Genomic DNA, 12711 nt, shown 5'->3' on the forward strand with positions numbered 1-12711 from the left:
TCTCCCTGACCTCATCTCTGCCCACATAGCTAGTCGTATAGACTTTATTTTCTAAATATCTCTTAAATTTACCTTTCTCTATCTCTTCTACTATCCCCTGAGAAAGATGAAAAGAAGGCAGCTCCTGGCGGTTGAAAGCTGCCTTGATACACATAGCTAAGACAAATTATTTTCCTATTGGACATAAACAGTCTCCAACCTCAGAAAAAGTTAGTCTAAGACTATGACAAAACAAGAGAAAGCAAAGTCTCTTCATAAGTTTTTCTAAATATAGACAAAAATTAAACAAGCTTACTGTGTCACCCACAAAATATCAAACACTCACCCTCTTGGCTAAAAATGAATGACTGCTACTTTTTCTTTTTTCTTTTTGAATCTTAAATTGTCCTCTCTTGCCAGCCCTCCTAAACTAAGAGGGAGATCGCTGCGTGTCCTGCCAGACTACCGTGTTAGGACCGAGCACGGGGGAGCAGAAATGGCATAGGCCAGGCCGAGTGACTGCCACGTCTTTACCAATTACAGCTTCATCCTTGTTCTAATCTGCCTTCTCTGAGATAATATCTAGTCGCATGCAAATAGATATTGTCAGTTACAGAATTGACCTGATTCCCTGACATCTGATCAAGAGCAAGTCTTCATTTTATTTGACCTTCCCTGCAAATCACCCAACCGTCATGAGCGGTGTAAGGTGAGAAATAATCAAGTCTATGAATGTTTGTGTGTTTTTACCATGTTAGGATTTTGTCGTTGTTATTTTAATCACAAAAGTTACAAATTACACGGAGTTCTTAAGGAGTCCATCTTTTAAATTACTTTTTGTTTCTTTGGTGGTCAGAGCCATGGGCACACAGGCTCAAGTCACTTTATAAGTCAGTCAATATTGCCAACCATATATTATAGGTTAAGAATTTTACAATAAACAAAGTAACATTTAACGTTAAAAAAAAAAAAAAAGAGCTGGGCGCAGTGGCTCACGCCTGTAATCCCAGCACTTTGGGAGGCCGAGGCGGGTGGATCACGAGGTCAAGAGATCGAGACCATACTGATCAACATGGTGAAACCCCATCTCTACGAAAAATACAAAAAATTAGCTGGGCATGGTAGTGCATGCCTGTAATCCCAGCTACTCAGGAGGCTGGGGCAGGAGAATTGCCTGAACCCAGGAGGTGGAGGTTGCAGTGAGCCGAGATTGTGCCATTGCACTCCAGCCTGGGTAACAAGAGCGAAACTCCGTCTCAAAAAAAAGGAGCTAGGAGAAAGGGTCAGTGAATTAGTTTAGTGGGAGTGAAGACGACCAAAGGAGTCCAGGTTTGGACTGGTTGGTTTGCTCGTCATGTAGGACTAAGGTGGCAGAGCCTTTGGTGGCAGATGCCGGGCTTTTGTCATGAGTGAATGCAAGAAAATGTCAGTTTGGATGAGTGTTTTGAGTTGCTGAAGGCCTAATCTTTTTATAGTCATAGAGTATTTGGTGAGAACTGATAGTGGAAGAGTGTGTTTGTGGTTTTTGTTTGTTTGTTTGTTTGTTTGTTTTTTGAGACAGAGTTTCGCTCTTGTTGCCCAGGCTGGAGTGCAATGGCGCGATCTCGGCTCACCACAACCTCTGCCTCCCGGGTTCAGGCAATTCTCCTGCCTCAGCCTCCTGAGTAGCTGGGATTACAGGCACGCACCACCATGCCCAGCTAATTTTTTGTATTTTTAGTAGAGACGGGGTTTCACCATGTTGACCAGGATGGTCTCGATCTCTTTGACCTCGTGATCCACCCGCCTCGGCCTCCCAAAGTGCTGGGATTACAGGCTTGAGCCACCGCGCCCGGCGTGTTTGTGTTTTTATCTGGTTGTACGCAGCTCTATTTGTTTGTGTACTAAATGGAATGTGTTATTCCTACTGGCAAAGTGCCCTATGAAATGTAAAATGGCATCTTTTTTAATAAGATGGAGTTAGTTATGTATTTTTTGTTGTTGTGTTTTTGAGATGGAGTCTCGCTCTGTCACCCGGGCTGGAGTGCAATGGCTTGATCTCTGTTTACTGCAACATCTGCCTTCAGGATTCAAGCGATTCTCCTGCCTCAGCCTTCTGAGTAGCTGGAATTACAGTCATGCACCACTATACTCAGCTAATTTGTGTATTTATTTTTTATTTTTATTTTTTTTAGTAGAGACAGGGTTTCACCATATTGGCCAGGCTGGTTTTGAATTCCTCACTTCCAGTGATCCACCTACCTTGGCTTCCCAAAGTGCTGGGATTACAGGCATGAGCCACCATGCCCAGCCAAAGTTAGTTATATCAAGGGTACTCTATACACTAACTAAAGCCCAAATTCTATTTCTGGTTCTTTCTAACACCCTCTTACTGAGACGACTCGTAGCTCATATCTCCCCATGATGTGTATTCTCCCTCACTGCAATGAGTAACAGACCTAATGTGTTCAGCTCTAGGTGTGCTCCTGTGCCTTTTGGCTGGAAGCCATTGACACACTTTAGTTTAAGCCATCAATAACTCTTGCTTAGTCTATTGCAATAGCTTATAATGCTCACTATTTCTCATATATTACTGAGAATCACTCTGTAATAGAGACAATGGTTATTATTATATTATTATTTTTTGAGGCAGTCTTGCTCTGTCACCCAGGCTGGAGTGCAGTGGTGTGATCTCAGCTTACTGTGACCTCTGCCTCCTGGGTTCAAGTGATTCTCCTGCCTCAGCCTCCCAAATAGCTGGGATTATAGGCAAGCACCAATACTGCCCGGCTAATTTTTGTGTTTTTAGTAGAGATAGGATTTCACCATGTTGGCCAGGCTGGTCTTGAACTCCTGACCTCAAATGATCCACCCACCTCGGCCTTCCAAAGTGCTGGGATTACAGGCATGAGCCACCATGCCCAGCCAACAATGACTATTTTTAAGATTTCATGAGAAATCGAGTTTAATTATTTATTCACTTTTCCAAATATTTGCTGATTAAGTGTACTGCGTGCATAGCATTGTGACAACGTCATGAAGATATATGAAGAGAACTTTTAATTAAAAAAGGTCTCTGCTTTCAGGAAACTTTGGCAATCCATGCACATGCAGAAAATACTATAGGAAGTTTTAAAATGAAAATTGATGGCCAGGCAACTTTCATTTTAAAACATTTTTGTAAAAATACAAAAATTAGCTGGGCATGGTGGTGGGCACCTGTAATACTGCCACCATGCCTGGTCCATGTTAGAGACTTCTTTTTAAAGACTAGTCAAGTGCAGTAGCAGGAAGGAGGGAAAGAATAGAACAAGGAGGTCCATCTGTAACTATGAACAGTCAATTGAGGTAACTTGCTACCTTTGGATCAGCCAGATTTTTCATCTTAAAAAGCCAACATCTAAAAGATCAGATTCAGCCAGGTGCAGTGACTCGTGCCTGTAATCCCAGCCCTTTGGGAAGCTGAGGTGGGCGGATCACTTGAGGTCAGGAGTTCAAGAACAACCTGACCAACATGGTGAACTCTGTCTCTACTAAAAATTCAAAAATTAGCCAGGCATGGTGGCAGGTGCCTGTAATCCCAGCTACCCAGGAGGCTGAGGCATGAGAAGTGCTTGAACCCAGAGGTGGAGGTTGCAGTGAGCCAAGATCTTGCCACTGCATTCCAGGCTGGGTGACAGAGTGAGACTCCATCTCAAAAAAAAAAAAAAAAAAAATAGCCGGGTGTGCTGGCATGTGCTTGCAGTACTGGCTACTCAGGCTGATGTAGGAGGGTTACCTGAGCCTGAGAAATTGAGGCTGCAATGAGCCATGGCTGTGCCGCTGTACTCAACCTGGGTGACACAGTGACACCTGTCTCAAAAAAAAAAAAACCACGAAAATAATTTGCATAGCTTGATCTCATTTATGTTTTAACATGTGTACATGTGTAGATAGAAAACATACACAGACACATATAGCCTTCTTTTCAAACATATATATACATATATGCATATGCTTAGCAAAAAGACTAAAGAGAAACTCCAAACTATTGGCTGTGGTTATCTCCAGGGAGACAGAAGAGAGAGCAGGAAGAAATTGGATATCTTCAATAATTAAAATTTTAAAAAAAGAAATACAATTTTAAACTTAGGAAGCAATAGAAATTTCACGATCTTATATTCTCCAGTACTTTCTTATTACCCTATAGAATATTTCACAGCTTTAAGGAGTTGAGAAAATTTCAGGAACATCAAAATCTAGCAGAGGAGATGGTATGATTCCTGAGTGTCTAAAAACTGTCCATCCACATGTAATAGCCTGGGACAGTGATCATAAAGCTGGGCCTGCAGGGCCCCTGTGCCACAATACTCCACAGCAATGGGATCATCATCTTGATCCATCACTGGAGATTTTTATCTTAAACTTGCCTCTTTTCTAAGGACATGAACATATCTAGTTGGTGAAAGATACCTTCACCCATCACCTGGGCTACACACTACACTGGGTATTTCCTTTAACCCCTGGTAACATTCCTTGTTTTATAGAATACATATAGCAGACTTTTTCTTTTCTTTCTTTCTTTCTTTTTTTTTTTTTTTTTTTAAGTGACATGGTCTTGCTCCATTGCCCAGGCTGGAGCACAGTGGTGTGATTATACCTCACTGCAGCCTCGAATTCCTGGGCTCAAGCAATCCTCCTGCCTCAGCCCCTGAGTATTTGAGATTATAGTGGGGAGCCACTGTGCTTGGCTAATTTTTGCTTGTTTGTTTGTTTGTTTAGAGATGAAGATCTCATTATGTTTCCCAGACTGGTCTCAAACTCCTGGCGCTGAGCAATCCTCCTGCATCAGCCCTTTAAATGGTAGAGGCTACAGGCATGAACCACCATGCCCATTTCTGTAGCAGATTCTTCATCATTCTAAGGTTTAACATGTTCTGGAGTTTTGTTGTTTGTTTTGTTTGAGATAGGGTCTCCCTCTGTTGTTGGAGTGTGGTAGCACAATTATAGCTCACTAGAACCTTGATCTCCTAGGCTGAGGTGATTTTCCCAGCTCAGCCTCCTAAGTGGGACTATCAGTGAGTGCCACCACCCAGATCATTTTTTTCATGTTTTTTGCACAGATGGGGTTTCACCGTGTTGCCAAGACTGATCTCAGACTCCTGGGCTCAAGCAATCCTCCCACCTCGGCCTCCCAAAGTGTTGGGATTACAGGTGTGAGCCACCACGCTTGGCCACATTTTCTAGTTTTGTTATTTCCCTAGAGGACTGCTTAAACTTTAAGGCCAGTGTAAAGGAAAACATTACTTAGCTAGTGAGTGAGCCTAGCTGACAGTCCAGAATCTATATTTCAGCATGGTTCTATTGTTATTTATTTTTTCATCATGTAGGAGGTAACTTGTGTTTCTTTATGAAAAAAAGAACTGCCTTGAAGTGATATACTGTATAAAAATTCACTGAAGTTGGAAAAAATGATTACTCTGTGGGATGAGGATATTGACAGGAAGCATATGACTCCAGGAAAATGTAATGTGGGATATGGCTAGGAAATTGTACAAACATTTACATACTCAGGGGTTTGGATATTCAGTAAGGTACAATGTTCCTTATTACCTTAAGACTCTAGATTATTTTACCCTGGTATATTAGGCTGGTCTTACATTGCTATAAAGAAACACTTGCCAAACACAGTGTCTCATACCTGCAATCCCAGCACTTTGGGAGACTGAGGCGGGCAGGTTGCTTGAGCCCAGGAGTTCAAGACCAGCCGGGGCAATATAGCGAGGTCATGTATCTATAAAAATTATAAAAAGTTAGCTGCGTGTGGTGGTGCATACCTGTAGTCCCAGCTACTCGGGAAGTCAAGGAGGGAGGATCACCTGAGCCCAGGAGGTCGAGGTTGCAATGAGCCCTGATGGCACCACTGCACTCCAGCCTAGGTGACCGAGCGAGATTCTGTCTCAAAAAAAAAAAGAAGAAGAAGAAGAAAAGAAAAGAAAAAAGAAAAGGGAAGAAATAAAGGAAGGAAGAAAGAAAGACCTCAGCCTGTATAATTTATAAAGAAAAGAGGTTTAATTGGCTTATGGTTCTGCAGGCTGCATAGGAGGAATGACCCAGGCATCTGCTTCTGGGGAGGCCTCAGGAAGGTTACAATCATGGTGACAGGTGAAGAGGGAGCAGGTGTCTCATACGGTGGCAGCAGGAGCAAGAGAGAGTGAGGTGCCACAGTTTTAAACAGCCAGGTCTCATGAGAAGTCACTCCGTATTGCGAGGACAACACCAAAGGGATGGTGTTAGACCACTGGTGAGAAATCCACCCCCATGATCCAATCACCTCCCACCAGACCCCACCTCCAATACTGGGGATTACAATTCAACATGAGATTTGGGTGGGGGGCTCATATCCAAACTATATCACCTGGTTATATAATCTCTTACGTAGCTCTTTATTATTATTATTTGAGACGGAATCTTGCTCTGTTGCCCAGGCTGAAGTGCAGTGGCACGATCTCTGCTCACTGAAACCTCTGCCTCCCAGATTCAAGCAATTCTCCTGCCTCAGCCTCCCCACTAGCTAGGATTACAAGCGCCCACCACCACAGCCAGCTACTTTTTGTATTTTTGGTAGAGATGAGGTTTCACCATGTTGCCCCGATTGATCTTGAATTTCTGACCTCGAGTGATTCACCCACCTCAGCCTCCCAAAGTGCTGGGATTACAGGTGTGAGCCGCCACACCTGGCATAGCTCTTATTGTTATTATTATTTTTAGAGACAGGGTTTTGCTTTGTTGCCCAGGCTGGTCTTAAACTCTTGGCCTTAAGCAATCCTTTTGCCTTGGCCTCCCAAAGTGCTGGGATTACAGGCATGAGCCACTGTGCCCAGACCCAAGCTTTCGTTTTACATTATCATTACAAAAATCACTGTTCAAATCCTCTACTTAATGGGTAATCAAAGCCTGGGAGAAAATATATGTAATTAATCTGTCAGAGAATATGATTGGTCCACCAATCTTGCCTTCAGAAATCCCACTTCTCTCCCAAGAATATGCCATACTGTAGAAGCTCTGGCTTTATCCTAAGCAACTAGCTCATACTTCTGTCACAAGCACAGCAAGTTTTATAAGATACTCAGTATGCTTGATAAATCACAGCATAAAGTGAAAGCACCAAGCACCGAGACAATCGGAGCCAAATGTGTTGACTGGTTTGCTTCTTTTTTTTTTTTCTTTCTTTCTGAGACAGAGTCTCACTCTGTTGCCCAGACTAGAGTGCCGTGGTACAGCCTCAGCTCACTTCAGCCTCCATCTCCGGGGTCCAAGCAATTCTCGTGCCTCAGCCTCCCAAGTAGCTGAGTCTGCAAGCAAGTGCCACCAGGCCTGACTAATTTTTGTGTTTTTAGTAGAGATGGGGTTTCGCCATGTTGGCCAGGCTGGTCTCGAATCATGACCTCAAGCGATCCTCCTGCCTTGGCCTCTCAAACTGCTGGGATTATAGGCTTGAGCCACCACACCTGGCCAGTTTGCTTGTTAGTACGTATGTCTTTCCTACCAATTTCAGCCCAAATGAAGCTGTCCTCACAGAGTTAAGAGGAATTCTGGACAGAAATACAAGTCTAATTAATCATTAATGAGGCTGCTCTTTGGCCCCCTTCCTTGTAACCCCTAGTATCACTAGACACTGACCATTTGCCTCCTCATTATTTCTGTAGATAGGGTCCCTGACATCAGAATTATAAGGATTTTTTTGTTTAAGAATTGCTTAAGATGTTTTTCAGACCCCCAATTCCAGGGAAACAGCTGAGCTAACCAGTTTGAAGACCACCCCCAGCCCACACGGTAGCCAAATCAGCCTGAGAATGCAGGTTCTTCTCCTGTCCTATGACCTCACCCTGAACTCCGACCTATCAATGATCTCCACACTTTGGCTCACTCCACAATCTTTAAAATCCTTAGCCCCAAACTGCTTGGGGAAACAGATTTGAGGTTTCCTCCTATTTCCTTGTTAGGCAGTCCTATGATTAAATCTCTTTCCCTGTTACAGCTTGGTGTCTTGGTGCGTTGACTTGCCATGTGCATTGGGCAGAGACCTATTGTAGTTACACAAGCTGAAAGATCGCCCCATTTCTTTTTTCCTTGTTCCTTCCTTCCTTCCTTGCTCTTTCTTTCTTTCTTTCTTTTTCTTTCTTTCTTTCCTCTCTTTTGTTTTTTTTCTTTCCTTCCTTCCTTCCTTCTTTCTTTCTGTACAGAATGACCAGTACAAAAGTATTTATTAATATGTTTTATCTGGTTAAAAGGTTAATAGGTATTGTTTGGTTGAAGGCTATTAAATAGAAAGAAAAATATGCAGAAAGATAGATTGTATGATGATCAAAATTATTTTAAAAGTTTAATATCACAAAACAGCTATTTTATGCATGTATGTCTAGATATAAGAATGGACAAATTAACAACCTATTATTTTCTCTTTTTAAAAAAGCTACCTAAGGCCGGGCGCGGTGGCTCAGGCCTGTAATCCCAGCAGTTTGGGAGGCCGAGGCGGGTGGATCATGAGGTCAAGAGATCGAGACCATCCTGGTCAACACGGTGAAACCCCGTCTCTACTAAAACTACAAAAACATTAGCTGGGCATGGTGGCGCGTGCCTGTAATCCCAGCTACTCAGGAGGCTGAGGCAGGAGAATTGCCTGAACCCAGGAGGCGGAAGTTGCGGTGAGCCGAGATCGCGCCATTGTACTCCAGCCTGGGTAACAAGAGCGAAACTCTGTCTCAAAAAAAAAAAAAAAAAAAAAAAAAAAGCTACCTAAAGTGATGGCAGTAATGAACTCCCTGGATTTCCTCTCCAACAATCTCTTTCCATTCAGATACACCCTTCCTGGCTCTTCTAGTCCACAAACCAGCATCTAGCCCCAGTAAGGATGAAAAAAAAGAGTAGATGTTGAAGTACTGGCCTTCCTCTGAGTTCTCGGCCGTGTCTAATACTTGATGCAGTGAGAAGGGCACGGGGCCGCCTAAAGACAGGTTCTGGGTACTTGCATTTTCTAGTTGAGTGTGCAATAGATGTGCCGGCATTCCAGTCCATTTGGGCATTCATGTCTGCTTTATTGATAGTTCTGTAAACCGTAATAACTCATGTATCCACATCCTGGCCCATAAAGACAATCACCAAACATTACCAATGCCTACAAAATCTGGGAAAAGTAAGAATATATCTCCTGTTGATTTCATAAAAACAGTCAGAATCCTGGCAGGAACAGATGGCACACTTTACCTGGGAAACTTGAGAGGTGTTTAATAAAACAATGTTTACAAAAGTGAAGCTTAAGGGAGCTAAAAAGAGAGTTGTCCTGGGCTAGCAACAGCTCAGGGGCTGTCCCATCCCTTTGCTTGGGAAGCCTGGGAAGGTGTGGTTACCAGGATCAGGAGGAGTTGTAGCGAGGGGACCACCCTGGGAACGTGTCTGAAGTCACATGTCATCAGGGAGGCAGGCACAAAGACTGACTAACTTGACGCATGGCAAGCTGTTCTAATCTTTGGACCATGAACTCTGCACAGCAGAAATAACCACTTTTGAGTGCTAATAAAATCAAATCTGCCCCTGGGGTTTTAAAGTTGTCATGGTCCATGAAATTTGGTTTCTTTTTCCTTCTACTTTAAATTCCTGCAGCGGCTTCATGTATTCTTTATCATAGATGAGATCTGAATAAGAAATTCAGCCCAAAGCGATCAAGTACACTGAAATCTGTGAATTACAGAAGTTTGCAAAGACCTTAACAAAGATTTGTGAGGTTGAGCTAGTCTTGGGGAAAAAAAAAAAAAACAATGATGGAATAGTAAAATTAGAAGGAACCTGTGGTGATCATCTACTTGTATTACACACCTCCACACTTTTTTTTCCTAAGAAGGTTTCAGTGACTATTTCTAGTAAGATGTGTCACATCAATTCACACAAAGGCGAGATTTCATCAATATGTACCACAAAAATAAATACGACAGTAACTTATACAGCAATGGAAATTTGAGCTTAAAATTCCATCTTATGTCCCAGGAGTTGTCCCATAGTTTTAGTTTTATGCAAGCTACCATGAGTCTTTCTTTGACACTATGCCAGTGCTCTTATTCGGGCTTCTCTGAACATTGGCCCCCTATCACTTATGAAACAGTGATTCCAGATGAACCAGTGTATGAAAGGTTGTAGTGTACTCTGAGAATTTAAGAACCTAAATTTGTGAAACACTGCCTTGGCCAGTTTCAGAAGATGCCAGTTCTCAGCACGTACAGGGTCTCAGTAAAGCCAAGTGATTATCCTTGACACGGGACACTTAAGTAGCATCCTTCTTCTTACAGACTGTGGGAAGTATAGACTCTACAGGCTGATCCAAGTCCAGCATCCAAGTCTGTACACAGATGTGCACATCTACGTGTTCACTTGCCCTGAGTCCTGGGGATGAGGTAGGTATTCAGGAAATGACTCCAGTTCATTGGTTCCTCTGTCTCTGTCTCCTATGTATTTGTTTGCTCTTTAGCAATTAGACAAGAAAGAAGGATTGTTCAAGCTCAAAGATATTATTTTGCTCTAGAAAACTTGCTTTATAAAGTTAGAAATATATCTTTCATGATGGAGGAGCAGATGTTTAAAAATAGTAAATCAGAAAGCAAGTCACCATGAAGCTGCTGATTCCGAGTATAGACAGGATGCATTGCTTTACATTAACTGGCAGAATAGGAGTCCGCATCGTGTTTCCTCCAGGGGATATTTTTGAATTGTAAAATCTGAAAAAAATAGATGTGATATGTAAAGAAAGTTGTAAGAAATGGTCTTCTGTTCTCACAGAAGACTGCTTCCTCTTTGGTGAGACAGTACAGCGATGTGACAAGAAACATCAACTCTGGAGGCAGAGGGGCTTAAAACTTAGTAGCTATGTTCCCTTGGTTCAGTCACTTGAAACTTCTGTGCTTCAGTTTTCTGATTTATACAGTAAGGATAATAATGGTACTTGCTTGGTGGGGCAGCTGTTAAGGTCATATGAGGTCACACATATGAACCCTCAGCACCTGCTACATGATGAGGACCATATATGTGTTTTCTGTTTTTATTATTTCTACCATCCAATTCGGTACATATTATCAAGCATATATAAAATTTATTGTTCCGCCGGGCGCGGTGGCTCACGCCTGTAATCCCAGCACTTTGGGAGGCCGAGGCGGGTGGATCACAAGGTCAAGAGATCGAGACCATCCTGGTCAACACGGTGAAACCCCGTCTCTACTAAAAATACAAAAAATTAGCTGGGCATGGTGGCACGTGCCTGTAATCCCAGCTACTCAGGAGGCTGAGGCAGGAGAATTGCCTGAACCCAGGAGGCGGAGGTTGCGGTGAGCCAAGATCGCGCCATTGCACTCCAGCCTGGGTAACAAGAGCGAAACTCCGTCTCAAAAAAAAAAAAAAATTTATTGTTCCTATTTGTTTAGAAGTCTGCCTCCACTAATTATACCGAGAGTCCCTTGTAGGAATAAGCACTTATGGTATATTTGGAGGAATAAATAATCTATAACTTTGCTGCTCAGAAATGAAAAGAAAAAGGTAGGATTAGAGACATAGCTCTGGAATAGCAAATAATAATAGCTATCATTTATTAAGTACTTAGGATATGACAAGCAGTTCTAAATGCTTCACATATTATCTCATTTGATTTTCATAACAACCCTGATGATGATACGCTATTATCCTTGTTTTGTGGAGGAAAACTGGTCCACAGACAGGGAAGTAACTGCCCAAAGTCACACAGGCGGGATGCCACAGAGTCAGAATTTGAGACGGTCACACATAGATCAGAGACTATAAAATTACAGCCACTATAGGCTCACTCCTGCAATCGTAGCATTTTGGGAAGCCAAGGTAGGAGGGTTGCTTGAGGACCGGAGTTTGAGACCAGCCCGCACAACGACAACAACAACAACAAATTAGCTAGGTCCATGCCTGTGGCCCCATCTACTTGGGAACTGAGTCAGTAGGATCCCTTGAGCCCAGGAGGTTGAGGCTGCCGTGAGCTATGATTGCCCCATTGCAAACCACACTGGGCAACAGAGTAAGATCCAGCTCTTAAAAAAAACAAAACAAAACAAATCATAACCACCATAAACTTATAACGAATATCCCAAATGGGCTCTTATAACTACAATATATTAAATCTGTTCTAGGCCAGGCGCAGTAACCCCAGCACTTTGGGAGGCCAATGCAGGTGGATCACTTGAGGTCAAGGATTTGAGACCAGCCTGGCCAACATGGTGAAACCCCGTCTCTATTAAAACTGCAAAAATTAGCTGGGTGCCTGACTATAATCCCAGCTACTTGGGAGGCTGAAGTAGGAGAATTGCTTGAACCTAGGAGGCAGAGGTTACAGCGAGCTGAGATTGCACCATTGCACTCCAGCCTGGACAAGAGAGCAAAACTCTGCCTCAAAAAAACCAAAAAACCAAAAACAAAAAACAAAACTGCTCTGTTTATCTTGTCAACTCATTCTCTCTGCCCCAAGTGGCTGGAAATGGAGATGAATATGTGTATTTATTTATTTATTTAGAGACAGAGTTTGCTCTGTCACCCCGGCTGGAGGGCAGTGGCATGATCGCAGATCACTGCAGCCTCAAACTCTGGGGTTCAAATGCTCCTCTCACCTCAGGATCCCAGGTAGCTGAGACTACAGGCATATGCCACCACACTTGGGGAACTTAAAAAAAAGTTTTTGTAGAGACAGTGTCTCACTATGTTGTCCAGGCT

The 12711-nt window shown here is 42.9% G+C and overlaps 1 non-coding gene across 1 annotated transcript; it reads right to left on the minus strand.

Moving 5' to 3' along the window:
• Positions 1-381: 381 nt before the first annotated feature.
• Positions 382-494, minus strand: LOC116544206. Its single transcript, XR_004265858.1, has one exon.
• Between the last annotated feature and the right edge of the window lie 12217 nt (positions 495-12711).

This window comes from Sapajus apella, unplaced genomic scaffold, assembly GCF_009761245.1.
Source record: "Sapajus apella isolate SASKATOON/1434 unplaced genomic scaffold, GSC_monkey_1.0 scaffold209, whole genome shotgun sequence".
Classification (NCBI taxonomy): Eukaryota; Metazoa; Chordata; class Mammalia; order Primates; family Cebidae; genus Sapajus; species Sapajus apella.